Source organism: Taudactylus pleione, unplaced genomic scaffold (assembly GCF_031769625.1).
Source record: "Taudactylus pleione unplaced genomic scaffold, aTauple2 ptg000612l, whole genome shotgun sequence".
In the NCBI taxonomy this organism is placed as follows: domain Eukaryota; kingdom Metazoa; phylum Chordata; class Amphibia; order Anura; family Myobatrachidae; genus Taudactylus; species Taudactylus pleione.
In genome coordinates this window covers 1,468,250-1,490,038 of record NW_028285014.1, presented here as the reverse complement: position 1 = coordinate 1,490,038, position 21,789 = coordinate 1,468,250, and the positions used below count along the sequence as shown (strand labels likewise).

At 33.7% G+C, this 21,789-nt stretch overlaps 9 non-coding genes across 9 annotated transcripts; all 9 read right to left on the bottom strand.

Moving 5' to 3' along the window:
* Nucleotides 1–924: 924 nt before the first annotated feature.
* On the bottom strand, nt 925–1,033 carry TRNAL-CAA (transfer RNA leucine (anticodon CAA)). The gene is made up of 2 exons: nt 996–1,033; nt 925–970 (listed from the first exon to the last, which is right to left on the bottom strand). It is a non-coding gene; the product is annotated as a tRNA-Leu (tRNA).
* Nucleotides 1,034–2,077: 1,044 nt separating this feature from the next.
* Nucleotides 2,078–2,186, bottom strand: TRNAL-CAA (transfer RNA leucine (anticodon CAA)). The gene is made up of 2 exons: nt 2,149–2,186; nt 2,078–2,123 (listed from the first exon to the last, which is right to left on the bottom strand). It is a non-coding gene; the product is annotated as a tRNA-Leu (tRNA).
* A 1,044-nt stretch (nt 2,187–3,230) lies between these two features.
* Nucleotides 3,231–3,339, bottom strand: TRNAF-AAA (transfer RNA phenylalanine (anticodon AAA)). The gene is made up of 2 exons: nt 3,302–3,339; nt 3,231–3,276 (listed from the first exon to the last, which is right to left on the bottom strand). It is a non-coding gene; the product is annotated as a tRNA-Phe (tRNA).
* Nucleotides 3,340–6,689: 3,350 nt separating this feature from the next.
* On the bottom strand, nt 6,690–6,798 carry TRNAL-CAA (transfer RNA leucine (anticodon CAA)). Its single transcript has 2 exons — nt 6,761–6,798; nt 6,690–6,735 (listed from the first exon to the last, which is right to left on the bottom strand). It is a non-coding gene; the product is annotated as a tRNA-Leu (tRNA).
* Nucleotides 6,799–11,300: 4,502 nt separating this feature from the next.
* Nucleotides 11,301–11,409, bottom strand: TRNAL-CAA (transfer RNA leucine (anticodon CAA)). The gene is made up of 2 exons: nt 11,372–11,409; nt 11,301–11,346 (listed from the first exon to the last, which is right to left on the bottom strand). It is a non-coding gene; the product is annotated as a tRNA-Leu (tRNA).
* Nucleotides 11,410–12,453: 1,044 nt separating this feature from the next.
* On the bottom strand, nt 12,454–12,562 carry TRNAL-CAA (transfer RNA leucine (anticodon CAA)). Its single transcript has 2 exons — nt 12,525–12,562; nt 12,454–12,499 (listed from the first exon to the last, which is right to left on the bottom strand). It is a non-coding gene; the product is annotated as a tRNA-Leu (tRNA).
* A 1,044-nt stretch (nt 12,563–13,606) lies between these two features.
* TRNAF-AAA (transfer RNA phenylalanine (anticodon AAA)) lies at nt 13,607–13,715 on the bottom strand. Its single transcript has 2 exons — nt 13,678–13,715; nt 13,607–13,652 (listed from the first exon to the last, which is right to left on the bottom strand). It is a non-coding gene; the product is annotated as a tRNA-Phe (tRNA).
* Nucleotides 13,716–17,065: 3,350 nt separating this feature from the next.
* Nucleotides 17,066–17,174, bottom strand: TRNAL-CAA (transfer RNA leucine (anticodon CAA)). The gene is made up of 2 exons: nt 17,137–17,174; nt 17,066–17,111 (listed from the first exon to the last, which is right to left on the bottom strand). It is a non-coding gene; the product is annotated as a tRNA-Leu (tRNA).
* A 3,349-nt stretch (nt 17,175–20,523) lies between these two features.
* TRNAL-CAA (transfer RNA leucine (anticodon CAA)) lies at nt 20,524–20,632 on the bottom strand. Its single transcript has 2 exons — nt 20,595–20,632; nt 20,524–20,569 (listed from the first exon to the last, which is right to left on the bottom strand). It is a non-coding gene; the product is annotated as a tRNA-Leu (tRNA).
* Between the last annotated feature and the right edge of the window lie 1,157 nt (nt 20,633–21,789).

Genomic DNA, 21,789 nt, shown 5'->3' with positions numbered 1-21,789 from the left:
ATCTTAGATTAATGCATTTCCTCTAAAAGCTGTTTCTTAAATAACATTATTTAGGAAAAATGGCTCAAGCTAAAGTGTTATCCTTCAAAATTACTGTTGCCACCCTTTACTGAGGTCTTCATCCTAGCAGAACAGATTAGTTTGTCTTAGAAGTAAATTGTATATCACGTTATATGTAAAGTCTAAGAGCCTTAAAATACTTTCAATGCCAATTATTCTTGTGTTTTATGTTTAGATTACTGAATACTAAAAGAATGTTGTGCAAACAATACTTATTCTTCAAAGGAAGAGATGTACAAGAACACGAGGACATGCACTGAAACTGGAGGGAGGTAGACTTAGAGGAAATTTGATGAAAAATTACTTCACAGAAAGGGTAGTTGATAAATAGAAAAGCCTCCCATCCGATGTTGTTGAAGCTAAACGGTGAAACAATTTAAACACGCTTCGGATAGGCATAAGAATATCCTTAAGAGAAATGTAAGGAGCAAATAGGGTTGAAGTTGCCTAAAGGATATATGAAAAGGAGCAGACTACATGGGCCAAGTGGTTCTTATCTGCCATCAAACTCTGTTTCTATGTAATACATTATTTCAATAGCCAATTTCTATATGAACTGAACTTTAGAATTTTAAAACTAATCATAGTGTCTTTATCATTTAAGAATAATGTAATTAATTTAACTCTAATGTAATTTGATCTTGATTGGAATGCAGATGGGAAAATCGATCAATACTTAGGTCTTTAAAAGTTTCTATGCCCTTTAATTCATTCAATCATTGTGCTTCATATTGCTGAGAAATAAATGGGATCAAGATATCAATGTCTGGGAGAGGAAAGATTGAAAGACTGTGGATGTCCTGAGCAAACTTCTCAATGTCGGTCATTTTGAGTGTAAAACATAACCAAAGAGCAAGAAAATATTGTCAGAAGTGGGATTTCAACCCACGCCTCTTTATAGAGACCAGAATTCCCATTAACTGGAAGAGTAGAATCTTGAGTCTGGCGCCTTAGACCACTCGGCCATCCTGACAAGCACATCAGTATGCCCGAACCTGCTGTCTGTTAGGGTTTATCAATTTACTATTTATATTTTTGATTGTGATTTTGACAAATAATTTGGACTTGTTGAAAAAGGGGTCATTAAATCAAGATCTTAGATTAATGCATTTCCTCTAAAAGCTGTTTCTAAAATAACATTATTTAGGAAAAATGGCTCAAGCTAAAGTGTTATCCTTCAAAATTACTGTTGCCACCCTTTACTAAGGTCTTCATCCTAGCAGAACAGATTAGTTTGTCTTAGAAGTAAATTGTATATCATGTTATATGTAAAGTCTAAGAGCCTTAAAATACTTTCGATGCCAATTATTCTTGTGTTTTATGTTTAGATTACTGAATACTAAAAGAATGTTGTGCAAACAATACTTATTCTTCAAAGGAAGAGATGTACAAGAACACGAGGACATGCACTGAAACTGGAGGGAGGTAGACTTAGAGGAAATTTGAAGAAAAATTACTTCACAGAAAGGGTAGTTGATAAATAGAAAAGCCTCCCATCCGATGTTGTTGAAGCTAAATGGTGAAACAATTTAAACACGCTTGGGATAGGCATAAGAATATCCTTAAGAGAAATGTAAGGAGCAAATAGGATTGAAGTTGCCTAAAGGATACATGAAAAGGAGAAGACTACATGGGCCAAGTGGTTCTTATCTGCCATCAAATTCTGTTTCTATGTAATACATTATTTCAACAGTCAATTTCTACATGAACTGAACTTTAGAATTTTAAAACTAATCATAGTGTCTTTATCATTTAAGAATAATTTAATTAATTTAAGTCTAATGTAATTTGATCTTGATTGGAATGTAGATGGGAAAATCGATCAATTCTTAGGTCTTTAGCAGTTTCTATGCCCTTTAATTCATTCAATCATTGTGCTTCATATTGCTTAGAAATAAATGGGATCAAGATATCAATGTCTGGGAGAGGAAAGATTGAAAGACTGTGGATGTCCTGAGCAAACTTCTCAATGTTGGTCATTTTGAGTGTAAAACATAACCAAAGAGCAAGAAAATATTGTCAGAAGTGGGATTTGAACCCACGCCTCTTTACAGAGACAAGAATTCCCTTTAACTGGAAGAGTAGAATCTTGAGTCTGGCGCCTTAGACCGCTCGGCCATTCTGACAAGCACATCAGTATGTCTGAACCTGCTGTCTGTTAGGGTTTATCAATTTACTATTTATATTTTTGATTGTGATTTTGACAAATAATTTGGCCTTGTTGAAAAAGGGGTCATTAAATCAAGATCTTAGATTAATGCATTTCCTCTAAAAGCTGTTTCTTAAATAACTTTATTTAGGAAAAATTGCTCAAGCTAAAGTGTTATCCTTCAAAATTACTGTTGCTACCCTTTACTGAGGTCTTCATCCTAGCAGAACAGATTAGTTTGTCTTAGAAGTAAATTGTATATCACGTTATATGTAAAGTCTAAGAGCCTTAAAATACTTTCAATGCCAATTATTCTTGTGTTTTATGTTTAGATTACTGAATACTAAAAGAATGTTGTGCAAACAATACTTATTCTTCAAAGGAAGAGATGTACAAGAACACGAGGACATGCACTGAAACTGGAGGGAGGTAGACTTAGAGGAAATTTGATGAAAAATTACTTCACAGAAAGGGTAGTTGATAAATAGAAAAGCCTCCCATCCGATGTTGTTGAAGCTAAACGGTGAAACAATTTAAACACGCTTCAGATAGGCATAAGAATATCCTTAAGAGAAATGTAAGGAGCAAATAGGGTTGAAGTTGCCTAAAGGATACATGAAAAGGAGCAGACTACATGGGCCAAGTGGTTCTTATCTGCCATCAAATTCTGTTTCTATGTAATACATTATTTCAATAGCCAATTTCTACATGAACTGAACTTTAGAATTTTAAAACTAATCATAGTGTCTTTATCATTTAAGAATAATGTAATTAATTTAACTCTAATGTAATTTGATCTTGATTGGAATGCAGATGGGAAAATCGATCAATTCTTAGGTCTTTAAAAGTTTCTATGCCCTTTAATTCATTCAATCATTGTGCTTCATATTGCTGAGAAATAAATGGGATCAAGATATCAATGTCTGGGAGATGAAAGATTGAAAGACTGTGGATGTCCTGAGCATGCTTCTCAATGTCGGTCATTTTGAGTGTAAAACATAACCAAAGAGTAAGAAAATATTATCAGAAGTGGGATTTGAACCTACGCCTCTTTACAGAGACAAGAATTCCCATTAACTGGAAGAGTAGAATCTTTAGTCTGGCGCCTTAGACCACTCGGCCATCCTGACAAGCACATCAGTATATCCGAACCTGCTTCCTGTTAGGGTTTATCATTTTACTATTTATATTTTTGATTGTGATTTTGACAAATAATTTGGACTTGTTGAAAAAGGGGTCATTAAATCAAGATCTTAGATTTATGCATTTCCTCTAAAAGCTGTTTCTTAAATAACATTATTTAGGAAAAATGGCTCAAGCTAAAGTTTTATCCTTCAAAATTACTGTTGCCACCCTTTACTAAGGTCTTCATCCTAGCAGAACAGATTAGTTTGTCTTAGAAGAAAATTGTATATGATGTTATATGTAAAGTCTAAGAGCCTTAAAATACTTTCGATGCCAATTATTCTTGTGTTTTATGTTTAGATTACTGAATACTAAAAGAATGTTGTGCAAACAATATTTATTCTTCAAAGGAAGAGATGTACAAGAACATGAGGACATGCACTGAAACTGAAGGGAGGTAGACTTAGAGGAAATTTGAAGAAAAATTACTTCACAGAAAGGGTAATTGATAAATAGAAAAGCCTCCCATCCGATGTTGTTGAAGCTAAATGGTGAAACAATTTAAATACGCTTGGGATAGGCATAAGAATATCCTTAAAAGAAATGTAAGGAGCAAATAGGGTTGAAGTTGCCTAAAGGATACATGAAAAGGAGCAGACTACGTGGGCCAAGTGGTTCTTATCTGCCATCAAATTCTGTTTCTATGTAAAACATTATTTCAACAGTCAATTTCTACATGAACTGAACTTTAGAATTTTAAAACTAATCATAGTGTCTTTATCATTTAAGAATAATTTAATTAATTTAACTCTAATGTAATTTGATCTTGATTGGAATGTAGATGGGAAAATCGATCAATTCTTAGGTCTTTAACAGTTTCTATGCCCTTTAATTCATTCAATCATTGTGCTTCATATTGCTTAGAAATAAATGGGATCAAGATATCAATGTCTGGGAGAGGAAAGATTGAAAGACTGTGGATGTCCTGAGCATACTTCTCAATGTCGGTCATTTTGAGTGTAAAACATAACCAAAGAGCAAGAAAATATTGTCAGAAGTGGGATTTGAACCTACGCCTCTTTACAGAGACAAGAATTCCCATTAACTGGAAGAGTAGAATCTTTAGTCTGGCGCCTTAGAACACTCGGCCATCCTGACATGCACATCAGTATGTCCAAACCTGCTTCCTGTTAGGGTTTATCATTTTACTATTTATATTTTTGATTGTGATTTTGACAAATAATTTGGCCTTGTTGAAAATGGGGTCATTAAATCAAGATCTTAGATTAATGCATTTCCTCTAAAAGCTGTTTCTTAAATAACATTATTTAGGAAAAATGGCTCAAGCTAAAGTGTTATCCTTCAAAATTACTGTTGCCACCCTTTACTGAGGTCTTCATCCTAGCAGAACAGATTAGTTTGTCTTAGAAGTAAATTGTATATCACGTTATATGTAAAGTCTAAGAGCCTTAAAATACTTTCAATGCCAATTATTCTTGTGTTTTATGTTTAGATTACTGAATACTAAAAGAATGTTGTGCAAACAATACTTATTCTTCAAAGGAAGAGATGTACAAGAACACGAGGACATGCACTGAAACTGGAGGGAGGTAGACTTAGAGGAAATTTGATGAAAAATTACTTCACAGAAAGGGTAGTTGATAAATAGAAAAGCCTCCCATCCGATGTTGTTGAAGCTAAACGGTGAAACAATTTAAACACGCTTCGGATAGGCATAAGAATATCCTTAAGAGAAATGTAAGGAGCAAATAGGGTTGAAGTTGCCTAAAGGATACATGAAAAGGAGCAGACTACATGGGCCAAGTGGTTCTTATCTGCCATCAAACTCTGTTTCTATGTAATACATTATTTCAATAGCCAATTTCTATATGAACTGAACTTTAGAATTTTAAAACTAATCATAGTGTCTTTATCATTTAAGAATAATGTAATTAATTTAACTCTAATGTAATTTGATCTTGATTGGAATGCAGATGGGAAAATCGATCAATTCTTAGGTCTTTAAAAGTTTCTATGCCCTTTAATTCATTCAATCATTGTGCTTCATATTGCTGAGAAATAAATGGGATCAAGATATCAATGTCTGGGAGAGGAAAGATTGAAAGACTGTGGATGTCCTGAGCAAACTTCTCAATGTCGGTCATTTTGAGTGTAAAACATAACCAAAGAGCAAGAAAATATTGTCAGAAGTGGGATTTCAACCCATGCCTCTTTATAGAGACCAGAATTCCCATTAACTGGAAGAGTAGAATCTTGAGTCTGGCGCCTTAGACCACTCGGCCATCCTGACAAGCACATCAGTATGCCCGAACCTGCTGTCTGTTAGGGTTTATCAATTTACTATTTATATTTTTGATTGTGATTTTGACAAATAATTTGGACTTGTTGAAAAAGGGGTCATTAAATCAAGATCTTAGATTAATGCATTTCCTCTAAAAGCTGTTTCTAAAATAACATTATTTAGGAAAAATGGCTCAAGCTAAAGTGTTATCCTTCAAAATTACTGTTGCCACCCTTTACTAAGGTCTTCATCCTAGCAGAACAGATTAGATTGTCTTAGAAGTAAATTGTATATCATGTTATATGTAAAGTCTAAGAGCCTTAAAATACTTTCGATGCCAATTATTCTTGTGTTTTATGTTTAGATTACTGAATACTAAAAGAATGTTGTGCAAACAATACTTATTCTTCAAAGGAAGAGATGTACAAGAACACGAGGACATGCACTGAAACTGGAGGGAGGTAGACTTAGAGGAAATTTGAAGAAAAATTACTTCACAGAAAGGGTAGTTGATAAATAGAAAAGCCTCCCATCCAATGTTGTTGAAGCTAAACGGTGAAACAATTTAAACACGCTTCGGATAGGCATAAGAATATCCTTAAGAGAAATGTAAGGAGCAAATATGGTTGAAGTTGCCTAAAGGATACATGAAAAGGAGCAGACTACATGGGCCAAGTGGTTCTTATCTGCCATCAAATTCTGTTTCTATGTAATACATTATTTCAATAGCCAATTTCTATATGAACTGAACTTTAGAATTTTAAAACTAATCATAGTGTCTTTATCATTTAAGAATAATTTAATTAATTTAACTCTAATGTAATTTGATCTTGATTGGAATGCAGATGGGAAAATCGATCAATTCTTAGGTCTTTAAAAGTTTATATGCCCTTTAATTCATTCAATCATTGTGCTTCATATTGCTGAGAAATAAATGGGATCAAGATATCAATGTCTGGGAGAGGAAAGATTGAAAGACTGTGGATGTCCTGAGCATACTTCTCAATGTTGGTCATTTTGAGTGTAAAACATAACCAAAGAGCAAGAAAATATTGTCAGAAGTGGGATTTGAACCCACGCCTCTTTACAGAGACCAGAATTCCCATTAACTGGAAGAGTAGAATCTTGAGTCTGGCGCCTTAGACCGCTCGGCCATCCTGACAAGCACATCAGTATGTCTGAACCTGCTGTCTGTTAGGGTTTATCAATTTACTATTTATATTTTTGATTGTGATTTTGACAAATAATTTGGACTTGTTGAAAAAGGGGTCATTAAATCAAGATCTTAGATTAATGCATTTCCTCTAAAAGCTGTTTCTAAAATAACATTATTTAGGAAAAATGGCTCAAGCTAAAGTGTTATCCTTCAAAATTACTGTTGCCACCCTTTACTAAGGTCTTCATCCTAGCAGAACAGATTAGTTTGTCTTAGAAGTAAATTGTATATCACGTTATATGTAAAGTCTAAGAGCCTTAAAATACTTTCAATGCCAATTATTCTTGTGTTTTATGTTTAGATTACTGAATACTAAAAGAATGTTGTGCAAACAATACTTATTCTTCAAAGGAAGAGATGTACAAGAACACGAGGACATGCACTGAAACTGGAGGGAGGTAGACTTAGAGGAAATTTGAAGAAAAATTACTTCACAGAAAGGGTAGTTGATAAATAGAAAAGCCTCCCATCCGATGTTGTTGAAGCTAAATGGTGAAACAATTTAAACACGCTTGGGATAGGCATAAGAATATCCTTAAGAGAAATGTAAGGAGCAAATAGGATTGAAGTTGCCTAAAGGATACATGAAAAGCTGCAGACTACGTGGGCCAAGTGGTTCTTATCTGCCATCAAATTCTGTTTCTATGTAATACATTATTTCAACAGTCAATTTCTACATGAACTGAACTTTAGAATTTTAAAACTAATCATAGTGTCTTTATCATTTAAGAATAATTTAATTAATTTAACTCTAATGTAATTTGATCTTGATTGGAATGTAGATGGGAAAATTGATCAATTCTTAGGTCTTTAAAAGTTTCTATGCCCTTTAATTCATTCAATCATTGTGCTTCATATTGCTTAGAAATAAATGGGATCAAGATATCAATGTCTGGGAGAGGAAAGATTGAAAGACTGTGGATGTCCTGAGCATACTTCTCAATGTCGGTCATTTTGAGTGTAAAACATAACCAAAGAGCATGAATATATTGTCAGAAGTGGGATTTGAACCTACGCCTCTTTACAGAGACCAGAATTCCCATTAACTGGAAGAGTAGAATCTTGAGTCTGGTGTCTTAGACCGCTCGGCCATCCTGACATGCACGTCAGTATGTCCAAACCTGCTTCCTGTTAGGGTTTATCATTTTACTATTTATATTTTTGATTGTGATTTGACAAATAATTTGGCCTTGTTGAAAATGGGGTCATTAAATCAAGATCTTAGATTAATGCATTTCCTCTAAAAGCTGTTTCTTAAATAACATTATTTAGGAAAAATGGCTCAAGCTAAAGTGTTATCCTTCAAAATTACTGTTGCCACCCTTTACTAAGGTCTTCTTCCTAGCAGAACAGATTAGTTTGTCTTAGAAGTAAATTGTTTATCACGTTATATGTAAAGTCTAAGAGCCTTAAAATACTTTCAATGCCAATTATTCTTGTGTTTTATGTTTAGATTACTGAATACTAAAAGAATGTTGTGCAAACAATACTTATTCTTCAAAGGAAGAGATGTACAAGAACACGAGGACATGCACTGAAACTGGAGGGAGGTAGACTTAGAGGAAATTTGATGAAAAATTACTTCACAGAAAGGGTAGTTGATAAATAGAAAAGCCTCCCATCCGATGTTGTTGAAGCTAAATGGTGAAACAATTTAAACACGCTTCGGATAGGCATAAGAATATCCTTAAGAGAAATGTAAGGAGCAAATAGGGTTGAAGTTGCCTAAATGATACATGAAAAGGAGCAGACTACATGGGCCAAGTGGTTCTTATCTGCCATCAAATTCTGTTTCTATGTAATACATTATTTCAATAGCCAATTTCTACATGAATTGAACTTTAGAATTTTAAAACTAATCATAGTGTCTTTATCATTTAAGAATAATTTAATTAATTTAACTCTAATGTAATTTGATCTTGATTGGAATGTAGATGGGAAAATTGATCAATTCTTAGGTCTTTAAAAGTTTCTATGCCCTTTAATTCATTCAATCATTGTGCTTCATATTGCTTAGAAATAAATGGGATCAAGATATCAATGTCTGGGAGAGGAAAGATTGAAAGACTGTGGATGTCCTGAGCATACTTCTCAATGTCAGTCATTTTGAGTGTAAAACATAACCAAAGAGCAAAAATATATTGTCAGAAGTGGGATTTGAACCTACGCCTCTTTATAGAGACCAGAATTCCCATTAACTGGAAGAGTAGAAACTTGAGTTTGGTGTCTTAGACCGCTCGTCCAACCGGACAAGCACATCAGTATGTCCAAACCTGCTTCCTGTTAGGGTTTATCATTTTACTATTTATATTTTTGATTGTGATTTTGACAAATAATTTGGCCTTGTTGAAAAAGGGGTCATTAAATCAAGATCTTAGATTAATGCATTTCCTCTAAAAGCTGTTTCTTAAATAACATTATTTAGGAAAAATTGCTCAAGCTAAAGTTTTATCCTTCAAAATTACTGTTGCCACCCTTTACTAAGGTCTTCATCCTAGCAGAACAGATTAGTTTGTCTTAGAAGTAAATTGTATATCATGTTATATGTAAAGTCTAAGAGCCTTAAAATACTTTCGATGCCAATTATTCTTGTGTTTTATGTTTAGATTACTGAATACTAAAAGAATGTTGTGCAAACAATACTTATTCTTCAAAGGAAGAGATGTACAAGAACACGAGGACATGCACTGAAACTGGAGGGAGGTAGACTTAGAGGAAATTTGAAGAAAAATTACTTCACAGAAAGGGTAGTTGATAAATAGAAAAGCCTCCCATCCAATGTTGTTGAAGCTAAATGGTGAAACAATTTAAACACGCTTGGGATAGGCATAAGAATATCCTTAAGAGAAATGTAAGGAGCAAATAGGATTGAAGTTGCCTAAAGGATACATGAAAAGGAGCAGACTACGTGGGCCAAGTGGTTCTTATCTGCCATCAAATTCTGTTTCTATGTAATATATTATTTCAACAGTCAATTTCTACATGAACTGAACTTTAGAATTTTAAAACTAATCATAGTGTCTTTATCATTTAAGAATAATTTAATTAATTTAAGTCTAATGTAATTTGATCTTGATTGGAATGTAGATGGAAAAACCGATCAATTCTTAGGTCTTTAACAGTTTCTATGCCCTTTAATTCATTCAATCATTGTGCTTCATATTGCTTAGAAATAAATGGGATCAAGATATCAATGTCTGGGAGAGGAAAGATTGAAAGACTGTGGATGTCCTGAGCAAACTTCTCAATGTTGGTCATTTTGAGTGTAAAACATAACCAAAGAGCAAGAAAATATTGTCAGAAGTGGGATTTGAACCGACGCCTCTTTACAGAGACCAGAATTCCCATTAACTGGAAGAGTAGAATCTTGAGTCTGGCGCCTTAGACCGCTCAGCCATCCTGACATGCACATCAGTATGTCCAAACCTGCTTCCTGTTAGGGTTTATCATTTTACTATTTATATTTTTGATTGTGATTTTGACAAATAATTTGGCCTTGTTGAAAATGGGGTCATTAAATCAAGATCTTAGATTAATGCATTTCCTCTAAAAGCTGTTTCTTAAATAACATTATTTAGGAAAAATGGCTCAAGCTAAAGTGTTATCCTTCAAAATTACTGTTGCCACCCTTTACTGAGGTCTTCATCCTAGCAGAACAGATTAGTTTGTCTTAGAAGTAAATTGTATATCACGTTATATGTAAAGTCTAAGAGCCTTAAAATACTTTCAATGCCAATTATTCTTGTGTTTTATGTTTAGATTACTGAATACTAAAAGAATGTTGTGCAAACAATACTTATTCTTCAAAGGAAGAGATGTACAAGAACACGAGGACATGCACTGAAACTGGAGGGAGGTAGACTTAGAGGAAATTTGATGAAAAATTACTTCACAGAAAGGGTAGTTGATAAATAGAAAAGCCTCCCATCCGATGTTGTTGAAGCTAAACGGTGAAACAATTTAAACACGCTTCGGATAGGCATAAGAATATCCTTAAGAGAAATGTAAGGAGCAAATAGGGTTGAAGTTGCCTAAAGGATATATGAAAAGGAGCAGACTACATGGGCCAAGTGGTTCTTATCTGCCATCAAACTCTGTTTCTATGTAATACATTATTTCAATAGCCAATTTCTATATGAACTGAACTTTAGAATTTTAAAACTAATCATAGTGTCTTTATCATTTAAGAATAATGTAATTAATTTAACTCTAATGTAATTTGATCTTGATTGGAATGCAGATGGGAAAATCGATCAATACTTAGGTCTTTAAAAGTTTCTATGCCCTTTAATTCATTCAATCATTGTGCTTCATATTGCTGAGAAATAAATGGGATCAAGATATCAATGTCTGGGAGAGGAAAGATTGAAAGACTGTGGATGTCCTGAGCAAACTTCTCAATGTCGGTCATTTTGAGTGTAAAACATAACCAAAGAGCAAGAAAATATTGTCAGAAGTGGGATTTCAACCCACGCCTCTTTATAGAGACCAGAATTCCCATTAACTGGAAGAGTAGAATCTTGAGTCTGGCGCCTTAGACCACTCGGCCATCCTGACAAGCACATCAGTATGCCCGAACCTGCTGTCTGTTAGGGTTTATCAATTTACTATTTATATTTTTGATTGTGATTTTGACAAATAATTTGGACTTGTTGAAAAAGGGGTCATTAAATCAAGATCTTAGATTAATGCATTTCCTCTAAAAGCTGTTTCTAAAATAACATTATTTAGGAAAAATGGCTCAAGCTAAAGTGTTATCCTTCAAAATTACTGTTGCCACCCTTTACTAAGGTCTTCATCCTAGCAGAACAGATTAGTTTGTCTTAGAAGTAAATTGTATATCATGTTATATGTAAAGTCTAAGAGCCTTAAAATACTTTCGATGCCAATTATTCTTGTGTTTTATGTTTAGATTACTGAATACTAAAAGAATGTTGTGCAAACAATACTTATTCTTCAAAGGAAGAGATGTACAAGAACACGAGGACATGCACTGAAACTGGAGGGAGGTAGACTTAGAGGAAATTTGAAGAAAAATTACTTCACAGAAAGGGTAGTTGATAAATAGAAAAGCCTCCCATCCGATGTTGTTGAAGCTAAATGGTGAAACAATTTAAACACGCTTGGGATAGGCATAAGAATATCCTTAAGAGAAATGTAAGGAGCAAATAGGATTGAAGTTGCCTAAAGGATACATGAAAAGGAGAAGACTACATGGGCCAAGTGGTTCTTATCTGCCATCAAATTCTGTTTCTATGTAATACATTATTTCAACAGTCAATTTCTACATGAACTGAACTTTAGAATTTTAAAACTAATCATAGTGTCTTTATCATTTAAGAATAATTTAATTAATTTAAGTCTAATGTAATTTGATCTTGATTGGAATGTAGATGGGAAAATCGATCAATTCTTAGGTCTTTAGCAGTTTCTATGCCCTTTAATTCATTCAATCATTGTGCTTCATATTGCTTAGAAATAAATGGGATCAAGATATCAATGTCTGGGAGAGGAAAGATTGAAAGACTGTGGATGTCCTGAGCAAACTTCTCAATGTTGGTCATTTTGAGTGTAAAACATAACCAAAGAGCAAGAAAATATTGTCAGAAGTGGGATTTGAACCCACGCCTCTTTACAGAGACAAGAATTCCCTTTAACTGGAAGAGTAGAATCTTGAGTCTGGCGCCTTAGACCGCTCGGCCATTCTGACAAGCACATCAGTATGTCTGAACCTGCTGTCTGTTAGGGTTTATCAATTTACTATTTATATTTTTGATTGTGATTTTGACAAATAATTTGGCCTTGTTGAAAAAGGGGTCATTAAATCAAGATCTTAGATTAATGCATTTCCTCTAAAAGCTGTTTCTTAAATAACTTTATTTAGGAAAAATTGCTCAAGCTAAAGTGTTATCCTTCAAAATTACTGTTGCTACCCTTTACTGAGGTCTTCATCCTAGCAGAACAGATTAGTTTGTCTTAGAAGTAAATTGTATATCACGTTATATGTAAAGTCTAAGAGCCTTAAAATACTTTCAATGCCAATTATTCTTGTGTTTTATGTTTAGATTACTGAATACTAAAAGAATGTTGTGCAAACAATACTTATTCTTCAAAGGAAGAGATGTACAAGAACACGAGGACATGCACTGAAACTGGAGGGAGGTAGACTTAGAGGAAATTTGATGAAAAATTACTTCACAGAAAGGGTAGTTGATAAATAGAAAAGCCTCCCATCCGATGTTGTTGAAGCTAAACGGTGAAACAATTTAAACACGCTTCAGATAGGCATAAGAATATCCTTAAGAGAAATGTAAGGAGCAAATAGGGTTGAAGTTGCCTAAAGGATACATGAAAAGGAGCAGACTACATGGGCCAAGTGGTTCTTATCTGCCATCAAATTCTGTTTCTATGTAATACATTATTTCAATAGCCAATTTCTACATGAACTGAACTTTAGAATTTTAAAACTAATCATAGTGTCTTTATCATTTAAGAATAATGTAATTAATTTAACTCTAATGTAATTTGATCTTGATTGGAATGCAGATGGGAAAATCGATCAATTCTTAGGTCTTTAAAAGTTTCTATGCCCTTTAATTCATTCAATCATTGTGCTTCATATTGCTGAGAAATAAATGGGATCAAGATATCAATGTCTGGGAGATGAAAGATTGAAAGACTGTGGATGTCCTGAGCATGCTTCTCAATGTCGGTCATTTTGAGTGTAAAACATAACCAAAGAGTAAGAAAATATTATCAGAAGTGGGATTTGAACCTACGCCTCTTTACAGAGACAAGAATTCCCATTAACTGGAAGAGTAGAATCTTTAGTCTGGCGCCTTAGACCACTCGGCCATCCTGACAAGCACATCAGTATATCCGAACCTGCTTCCTGTTAGGGTTTATCATTTTACTATTTATATTTTTGATTGTGATTTTGACAAATAATTTGGACTTGTTGAAAAAGGGGTCATTAAATCAAGATCTTAGATTTATGCATTTCCTCTAAAAGCTGTTTCTTAAATAACATTATTTAGGAAAAATGGCTCAAGCTAAAGTTTTATCCTTCAAAATTACTGTTGCCACCCTTTACTAAGGTCTTCATCCTAGCAGAACAGATTAGTTTGTCTTAGAAGAAAATTGTATATGATGTTATATGTAAAGTCTAAGAGCCTTAAAATACTTTCGATGCCAATTATTCTTGTGTTTTATGTTTAGATTACTGAATACTAAAAGAATGTTGTGCAAACAATATTTATTCTTCAAAGGAAGAGATGTACAAGAACATGAGGACATGCACTGAAACTGAAGGGAGGTAGACTTAGAGGAAATTTGAAGAAAAATTACTTCACAGAAAGGGTAATTGATAAATAGAAAAGCCTCCCATCCGATGTTGTTGAAGCTAAATGGTGAAACAATTTAAATACGCTTGGGATAGGCATAAGAATATCCTTAAAAGAAATGTAAGGAGCAAATAGGGTTGAAGTTGCCTAAAGGATACATGAAAAGGAGCAGACTACGTGGGCCAAGTGGTTCTTATCTGCCATCAAATTCTGTTTCTATGTAAAACATTATTTCAACAGTCAATTTCTACATGAACTGAACTTTAGAATTTTAAAACTAATCATAGTGTCTTTATCATTTAAGAATAATTTAATTAATTTAACTCTAATGTAATTTGATCTTGATTGGAATGTAGATGGGAAAATCGATCAATTCTTAGGTCTTTAACAGTTTCTATGCCCTTTAATTCATTCAATCATTGTGCTTCATATTGCTTAGAAATAAATGGGATCAAGATATCAATGTCTGGGAGAGGAAAGATTGAAAGACTGTGGATGTCCTGAGCATACTTCTCAATGTCGGTCATTTTGAGTGTAAAACATAACCAAAGAGCAAGAAAATATTGTCAGAAGTGGGATTTGAACCTACGCCTCTTTACAGAGACAAGAATTCCCATTAACTGGAAGAGTAGAATCTTTAGTCTGGCGCCTTAGAACACTCGGCCATCCTGACATGCACATCAGTATGTCCAAACCTGCTTCCTGTTAGGGTTTATCATTTTACTATTTATATTTTTGATTGTGATTTTGACAAATAATTTGGCCTTGTTGAAAATGGGGTCATTAAATCAAGATCTTAGATTAATGCATTTCCTCTAAAAGCTGTTTCTTAAATAACATTATTTAGGAAAAATGGCTCAAGCTAAAGTGTTATCCTTCAAAATTACTGTTGCCACCCTTTACTGAGGTCTTCATCCTAGCAGAACAGATTAGTTTGTCTTAGAAGTAAATTGTATATCACGTTATATGTAAAGTCTAAGAGCCTTAAAATACTTTCAATGCCAATTATTCTTGTGTTTTATGTTTAGATTACTGAATACTAAAAGAATGTTGTGCAAACAATACTTATTCTTCAAAGGAAGAGATGTACAAGAACACGAGGACATGCACTGAAACTGGAGGGAGGTAGACTTAGAGGAAATTTGATGAAAAATTACTTCACAGAAAGGGTAGTTGATAAATAGAAAAGCCTCCCATCCGATGTTGTTGAAGCTAAACGGTGAAACAATTTAAACACGCTTCGGATAGGCATAAGAATATCCTTAAGAGAAATGTAAGGAGCAAATAGGGTTGAAGTTGCCTAAAGGATACATGAAAAGGAGCAGACTACATGGGCCAAGTGGTTCTTATCTGCCATCAAACTCTGTTTCTATGTAATACATTATTTCAATAGCCAATTTCTATATGAACTGAACTTTAGAATTTTAAAACTAATCATAGTGTCTTTATCATTTAAGAATAATGTAATTAATTTAACTCTAATGTAATTTGATCTTGATTGGAATGCAGATGGGAAAATCGATCAATTCTTAGGTCTTTAAAAGTTTCTATGCCCTTTAATTCATTCAATCATTGTGCTTCATATTGCTGAGAAATAAATGGGATCAAGATATCAATGTCTGGGAGAGGAAAGATTGAAAGACTGTGGATGTCCTGAGCAAACTTCTCAATGTCGGTCATTTTGAGTGTAAAACATAACCAAAGAGCAAGAAAATATTGTCAGAAGTGGGATTTCAACCCATGCCTCTTTATAGAGACCAGAATTCCCATTAACTGGAAGAGTAGAATCTTGAGTCTGGCGCCTTAGACCACTCGGCCATCCTGACAAGCACATCAGTATGCCCGAACCTGCTGTCTGTTAGGGTTTATCAATTTACTATTTATATTTTTGATTGTGATTTTGACAAATAATTTGGACTTGTTGAAAAAGGGGTCATTAAATCAAGATCTTAGATTAATGCATTTCCTCTAAAAGCTGTTTCTAAAATAACATTATTTAGGAAAAATGGCTCAAGCTAAAGTGTTATCCTTCAAAATTACTGTTGCCACCCTTTACTAAGGTCTTCATCCTAGCAGAACAGATTAGATTGTCTTAGAAGTAAATTGTATATCATGTTATATGTAAAGTCTAAGAGCCTTAAAATACTTTCGATGCCAATTATTCTTGTGTTTTATGTTTAGATTACTGAATACTAAAAGAATGTTGTGCAAACAATACTTATTCTTCAAAGGAAGAGATGTACAAGAACACGAGGACATGCACTGAAACTGGAGGGAGGTAGACTTAGAGGAAATTTGAAGAAAAATTACTTCACAGAAAGGGTAGTTGATAAATAGAAAAGCCTCCCATCCAATGTTGTTGAAGCTAAACGGTGAAACAATTTAAACACGCTTCGGATAGGCATAAGAATATCCTTAAGAGAAATGTAAGGAGCAAATATGGTTGAAGTTGCCTAAAGGATACATGAAAAGGAGCAGACTACATGGGCCAAGTGGTTCTTATCTGCCATCAAATTCTGTTTCTATGTAATACATTATTTCAATAGCCAATTTCTATATGAACTGAACTTTAGAATTTTAAAACTAATCATAGTGTCTTTATCATTTAAGAATAATTTAATTAATTTAACTCTAATGTAATTTGATCTTGATTGGAATGCAGATGGGAAAATCGATCAATTCTTAGGTCTTTAAAAGTTTATATGCCCTTTAATTCATTCAATCATTGTGCTTCATATTGCTGAGAAATAAATGGGATCAAGATATCAATGTCTGGGAGAGGAAAGATTGAAAGACTGTGGATGTCCTGAGCATACTTCTCAATGTTGGTCATTTTGAGTGTAAAACATAACCAAAGAGCAAGAAAATATTGTCAGAAGTGGGATTTGAACCCACGCCTCTTTACAGAGACCAGAATTCCCATTAACTGGAAGAGTAGAATCTTGAGTCTGGCGCCTTAGACCGCTCGGCCATCCTGACAAGCACATCAGTATGTCTGAACCTGCTGTCTGTTAGGGTTTATCAATTTACTATTTATATTTTTGATTGTGATTTTGACAAATAATTTGGACTTGTTGAAAAAGGGGTCATTAAATCAAGATCTTAGATTAATGCATTTCCTCTAAAAGCTGTTTCTAAAATAACATTATTTAGGAAAAATGGCTCAAGCTAAAGTGTTATCCTTCAAAATTACTGTTGCCACCCTTTACTAAGGTCTTCATCCTAGCAGAACAGATTAGTTTGTCTTAGAAGTAAATTGTATATCACGTTATATGTAAAGTCTAAGAGCCTTAAAATACTTTCAATGCCAATTATTCTTGTGTTTTATGTTTAGATTACTGAATACTAAAAGAATGTTGTGCAAACAATACTTATTCTTCAAAGGAAGAGATGTACAAGAACACGAGGACATGCACTGAAACTGGAGGGAGGTAGACTTAGAGGAAATTTGAAGAAAAATTACTTCACAGAAAGGGTAGTTGATAAATAGAAAAGCCTCCCATCCGATGTTGTTGAAGCTAAATGGTGAAACAATTTAAACACGCTTGGGATAGGCATAAGAATATCCTTAAGAGAAATGTAAGGAGCAAATAGGATTGAAGTTGCCTAAAGGATACATGAAAAGCTGCAGACTACGTGGGCCAAGTGGTTCTTATCTGCCATCAAATTCTGTTTCTATGTAATACATTATTTCAACAGTCAATTTCTACATGAACTGAACTTTAGAATTTTAAAACTAATCATAGTGTCTTTATCATTTAAGAATAATTTAATTAATTTAACTCTAATGTAATTTGATCTTGATTGGAATGTAGATGGGAAAATTGATCAATTCTTAGGTCTTTAAAAGTTTCTATGCCCTTTAATTCATTCAATCATTGTGCTTCATATTGCTTAGAAATAAATGGGATCAAGATATCAATGTCTGGGAGAGGAAAGATTGAAAGACTGTGGATGTCCTGAGCATACTTCTCAATGTCGGTCATTTTGAGTGTAAAACATAACCAAAGAGCATGAATATATTGTCAGAAGTGGGATTTGAACCTACGCCTCTTTACAGAGACCAGAATTCCCATTAACTGGAAGAGTAGAATCTTGAGTCTGGTGTCTTAGACCGCTCGGCCATCCTGACATGCACGTCAGTATGTCCAAACCTGCTTCCTGTTAGGGTTTATCATTTTACTATTTATATTTTTGATTGTGATTTGACAAATAATTTGGCCTTGTTGAAAATGGGGTCATTAAATCAAGATCTTAGATTAATGCATTTCCTCTAAAAGCTGTTTCTTAAATAACATTATTTAGGAAAAATGGCTCAAGCTAAAGTGTTATCCTTCAAAATTACTGTTGCCACCCTTTACTAAGGTCTTCTTCCTAGCAGAACAGATTAGTTTGTCTTAGAAGTAAATTGTTTATCACGTTATATGTAAAGTCTAAGAGCCTTAAAATACTTTCAATGCCAATTATTCTTGTGTTTTATGTTTAGATTACTGAATACTAAAAGAATGTTGTGCAAACAATACTTATTCTTCAAAGGAAGAGATGTACAAGAACACGAGGACATGCACTGAAACTGGAGGGAGGTAGACTTAGAGGAAATTTGATGAAAAATTACTTCACAGAAAGGGTAGTTGATAAATAGAAAAGCCTCCCATCCGATGTTGTTGAAGCTAAATGGTGAAACAATTTAAACACGCTTCGGATAGGCATAAGAATATCCTTAAGAGAAATGTAAGGAGCAAATAGGGTTGAAGTTGCCTAAATGATACATGAAAAGGAGCAGACTACATGGGCCAAGTGGTTCTTATCTGCCATCAAATTCTGTTTCTATGTAATACATTATTTCAATAGCCAATTTCTACATGAATTGAACTTTAGAATTTTAAAACTAATCATAGTGTCTTTATCATTTAAGAATAATTTAATTAATTTAACTCTAATGTAATTTGATCTTGATTGGAATGTAGATGGGAAAATTGATCAATTCTTAGGTCTTTAAAAGTTTCTATGCCCTTTAATTCATTCAATCATTGTGCTTCATATTGCTTAGAAATAAATGGGATCAAGATATCAATGTCTGGGAGAGGAAAGATTGAAAGACTGTGGATGTCCTGAGCATACTTCTCAATGTCAGTCATTTTGAGTGTAAAACATAACCAAAGAGCAAAAATATATTGTCAGAAGTGGGATTTGAACCTACGCCTCTTTATAGAGACCAGAATTCCCATTAACTGGAAGAGTAGAAACTTGAGTTTGGTGTCTTAGACCGCTCGTCCAACCGGACAAGCACATCAGTATGTCCAAACCTGCTTCCTGTTAGGGTTTATCATTTTACTATTTATATTTTTGATTGTGATTTTGACAAATAATTTGGCCTTGTTGAAAAAGGGGTCATTAAATCAAGATCTTAGATTAATGCATTTCCTCTAAAAGCTGTTTCTTAAATAACATTATTTAGGAAAAATTGCTCAAGCTAAAGTTTTATCCTTCAAAATTACTGTTGCCACCCTTTACTAAGGTCTTCATCCTAGCAGAACAGATTAGTTTGTCTTAGAAGTAAATTGTATATCATGTTATATGTAAAGTCTAAGAGCCTTAAAATACTTTCGATGCCAATTATTCTTGTGTTTTATGTTTAGATTACTGAATACTAAAAGAATGTTGTGCAAACAATACTTATTCTTCAAAGGAAGAGATGTACAAGAACACGAGGACATGCACTGAAACTGGAGGGAGGTAGACTTAGAGGAAATTTGAAGAAAAATTACTTCACAGAAAGGGTAGTTGATAAATAGAAAAGCCTCCCATCCAATGTTGTTGAAGCTAAATGGTGAAACAATTTAAACACGCTTGGGATAGGCATAAGAATATCCTTAAGAGAAATGTAAGGAGCAAATAGGATTGAAGTTGCCTAAAGGATACATGAAAAGGAGCAGACTACGTGGGCCAAGTGGTTCTTATCTGCCATCAAATTCTGTTTCTATGTAATATATTATTTCAACAGTCAATTTCTACATGAACTGAACTTTAGAATTTTAAAACTAATCATAGTGTCTTTATCATTTAAGAATAATTTAATTAATTTAAGTCTAATGTAATTTGATCTTGATTGGAATGTAGATGGAAAAACCGATCAATTCTTAGGTCTTTAACAGTTTCTATGCCCTTTAATTCATTCAATCATTGTGCTTCATATTGCTTAGAAATAAATGGGATCAAGATATCAATGTCTGGGAGAGGAAAGATTGAAAGACTGTGGATGTCCTGAGCAAACTTCTCAATGTTGGTCATTTTGAGTGTAAAACATAACCAAAGAGCAAGAAAATATTGTCAGAAGTGGGATTTGAACCCACGCCTCTTTACAGAGACCAGAATTCCCATTAACTGGAAGAGTAGAATCTTGAGTCTGGCGCCTTAGACCGCTCGGCCATCCTGACAAGCACATCAGTATGTCTGAACCTGCTGTCTGTTAGGGTTTATCAATTTATTATTTATATTTTTGATTGTGATTTTGACAAATAATTTGGACTTGTTGAAAAAGGGGTCATTAAATCAAGATCTTAGATTAATGCATTTCCTCTAAAAGCTGTTTCTAAAATAACATTATTTAGGAAAAATGGCTCAAGCTAAAGTGTTATCCTTCAAAATTACTGTTGCCACCCTTTACTAAGGTCTTCATCCTAGCAGAACAGATTAGTTTGTCTTAGAAGTAAATTGTATATCACGTTATATGTAAAGTCTAAGAGCCTTAAAATACTTTCAATGCCAATTATTCTTGTGTTTTATGTTTAGATTACTGAATACTAAAAGAATGTTGTGCAAACAATACTTATTCTTCAAAGGAAGAGATGTACAAGAACACGAGGACATGCACTGAAACTGGAGGGAGGTAGACTTAGAGGAAATTTGATGAAAAATTACTTCACAGAAAGGGTAGTTGATAAATAGAAAAGCCTCCCATCTGATGTTGTTGAAGCTAAATGGTGAAACAATTTAAACATGCTTCGGATAGGCATAAGAATATCCTTAAGAGAAATGTAAGGAGCAAATAGGGTTGAAGTTGCCTAAATGATACATGAAAAGGAGCAGACTACATGGGCCAAGTGGTTCTTATCTGCCATCAAATTCTGTTTCTATGTAATACATTATTTCAATAGCCATTTTCTACATGAACTGAACTTTAGAATTTTAAAACTAATCATAGTGTCTTTATCATTTAAGAATAATTTAATTAATTTAACTCTAATGTAATTTGATCTTGATTGGAATGTAGATGGGAAAATTGATCAATTCTTAGGTCTTTAAAAGTTTCTATTCCCTTTAATTCATTCAATCATGGTGCTTCATATTGCTTAGAAATAAATGGGATCAAGATATCAATGTCTGGGAGAGGAAAGATTGAAAGACTGTGGATGTCCTGAGCATACTTCTCAATGTCAGTCATTTTGAGTGTAAAACATAACCAAAGAGCAAAAATATATTGTCAGAAGTGGGATTTGAACCTACACCTCTTTATAGAGACCAGAATTCCCATTAACTGGAAGAGTAGAATCTTGAGTCTGGTGTCTTAGACCGCTCGGCCATCCTGACAAGC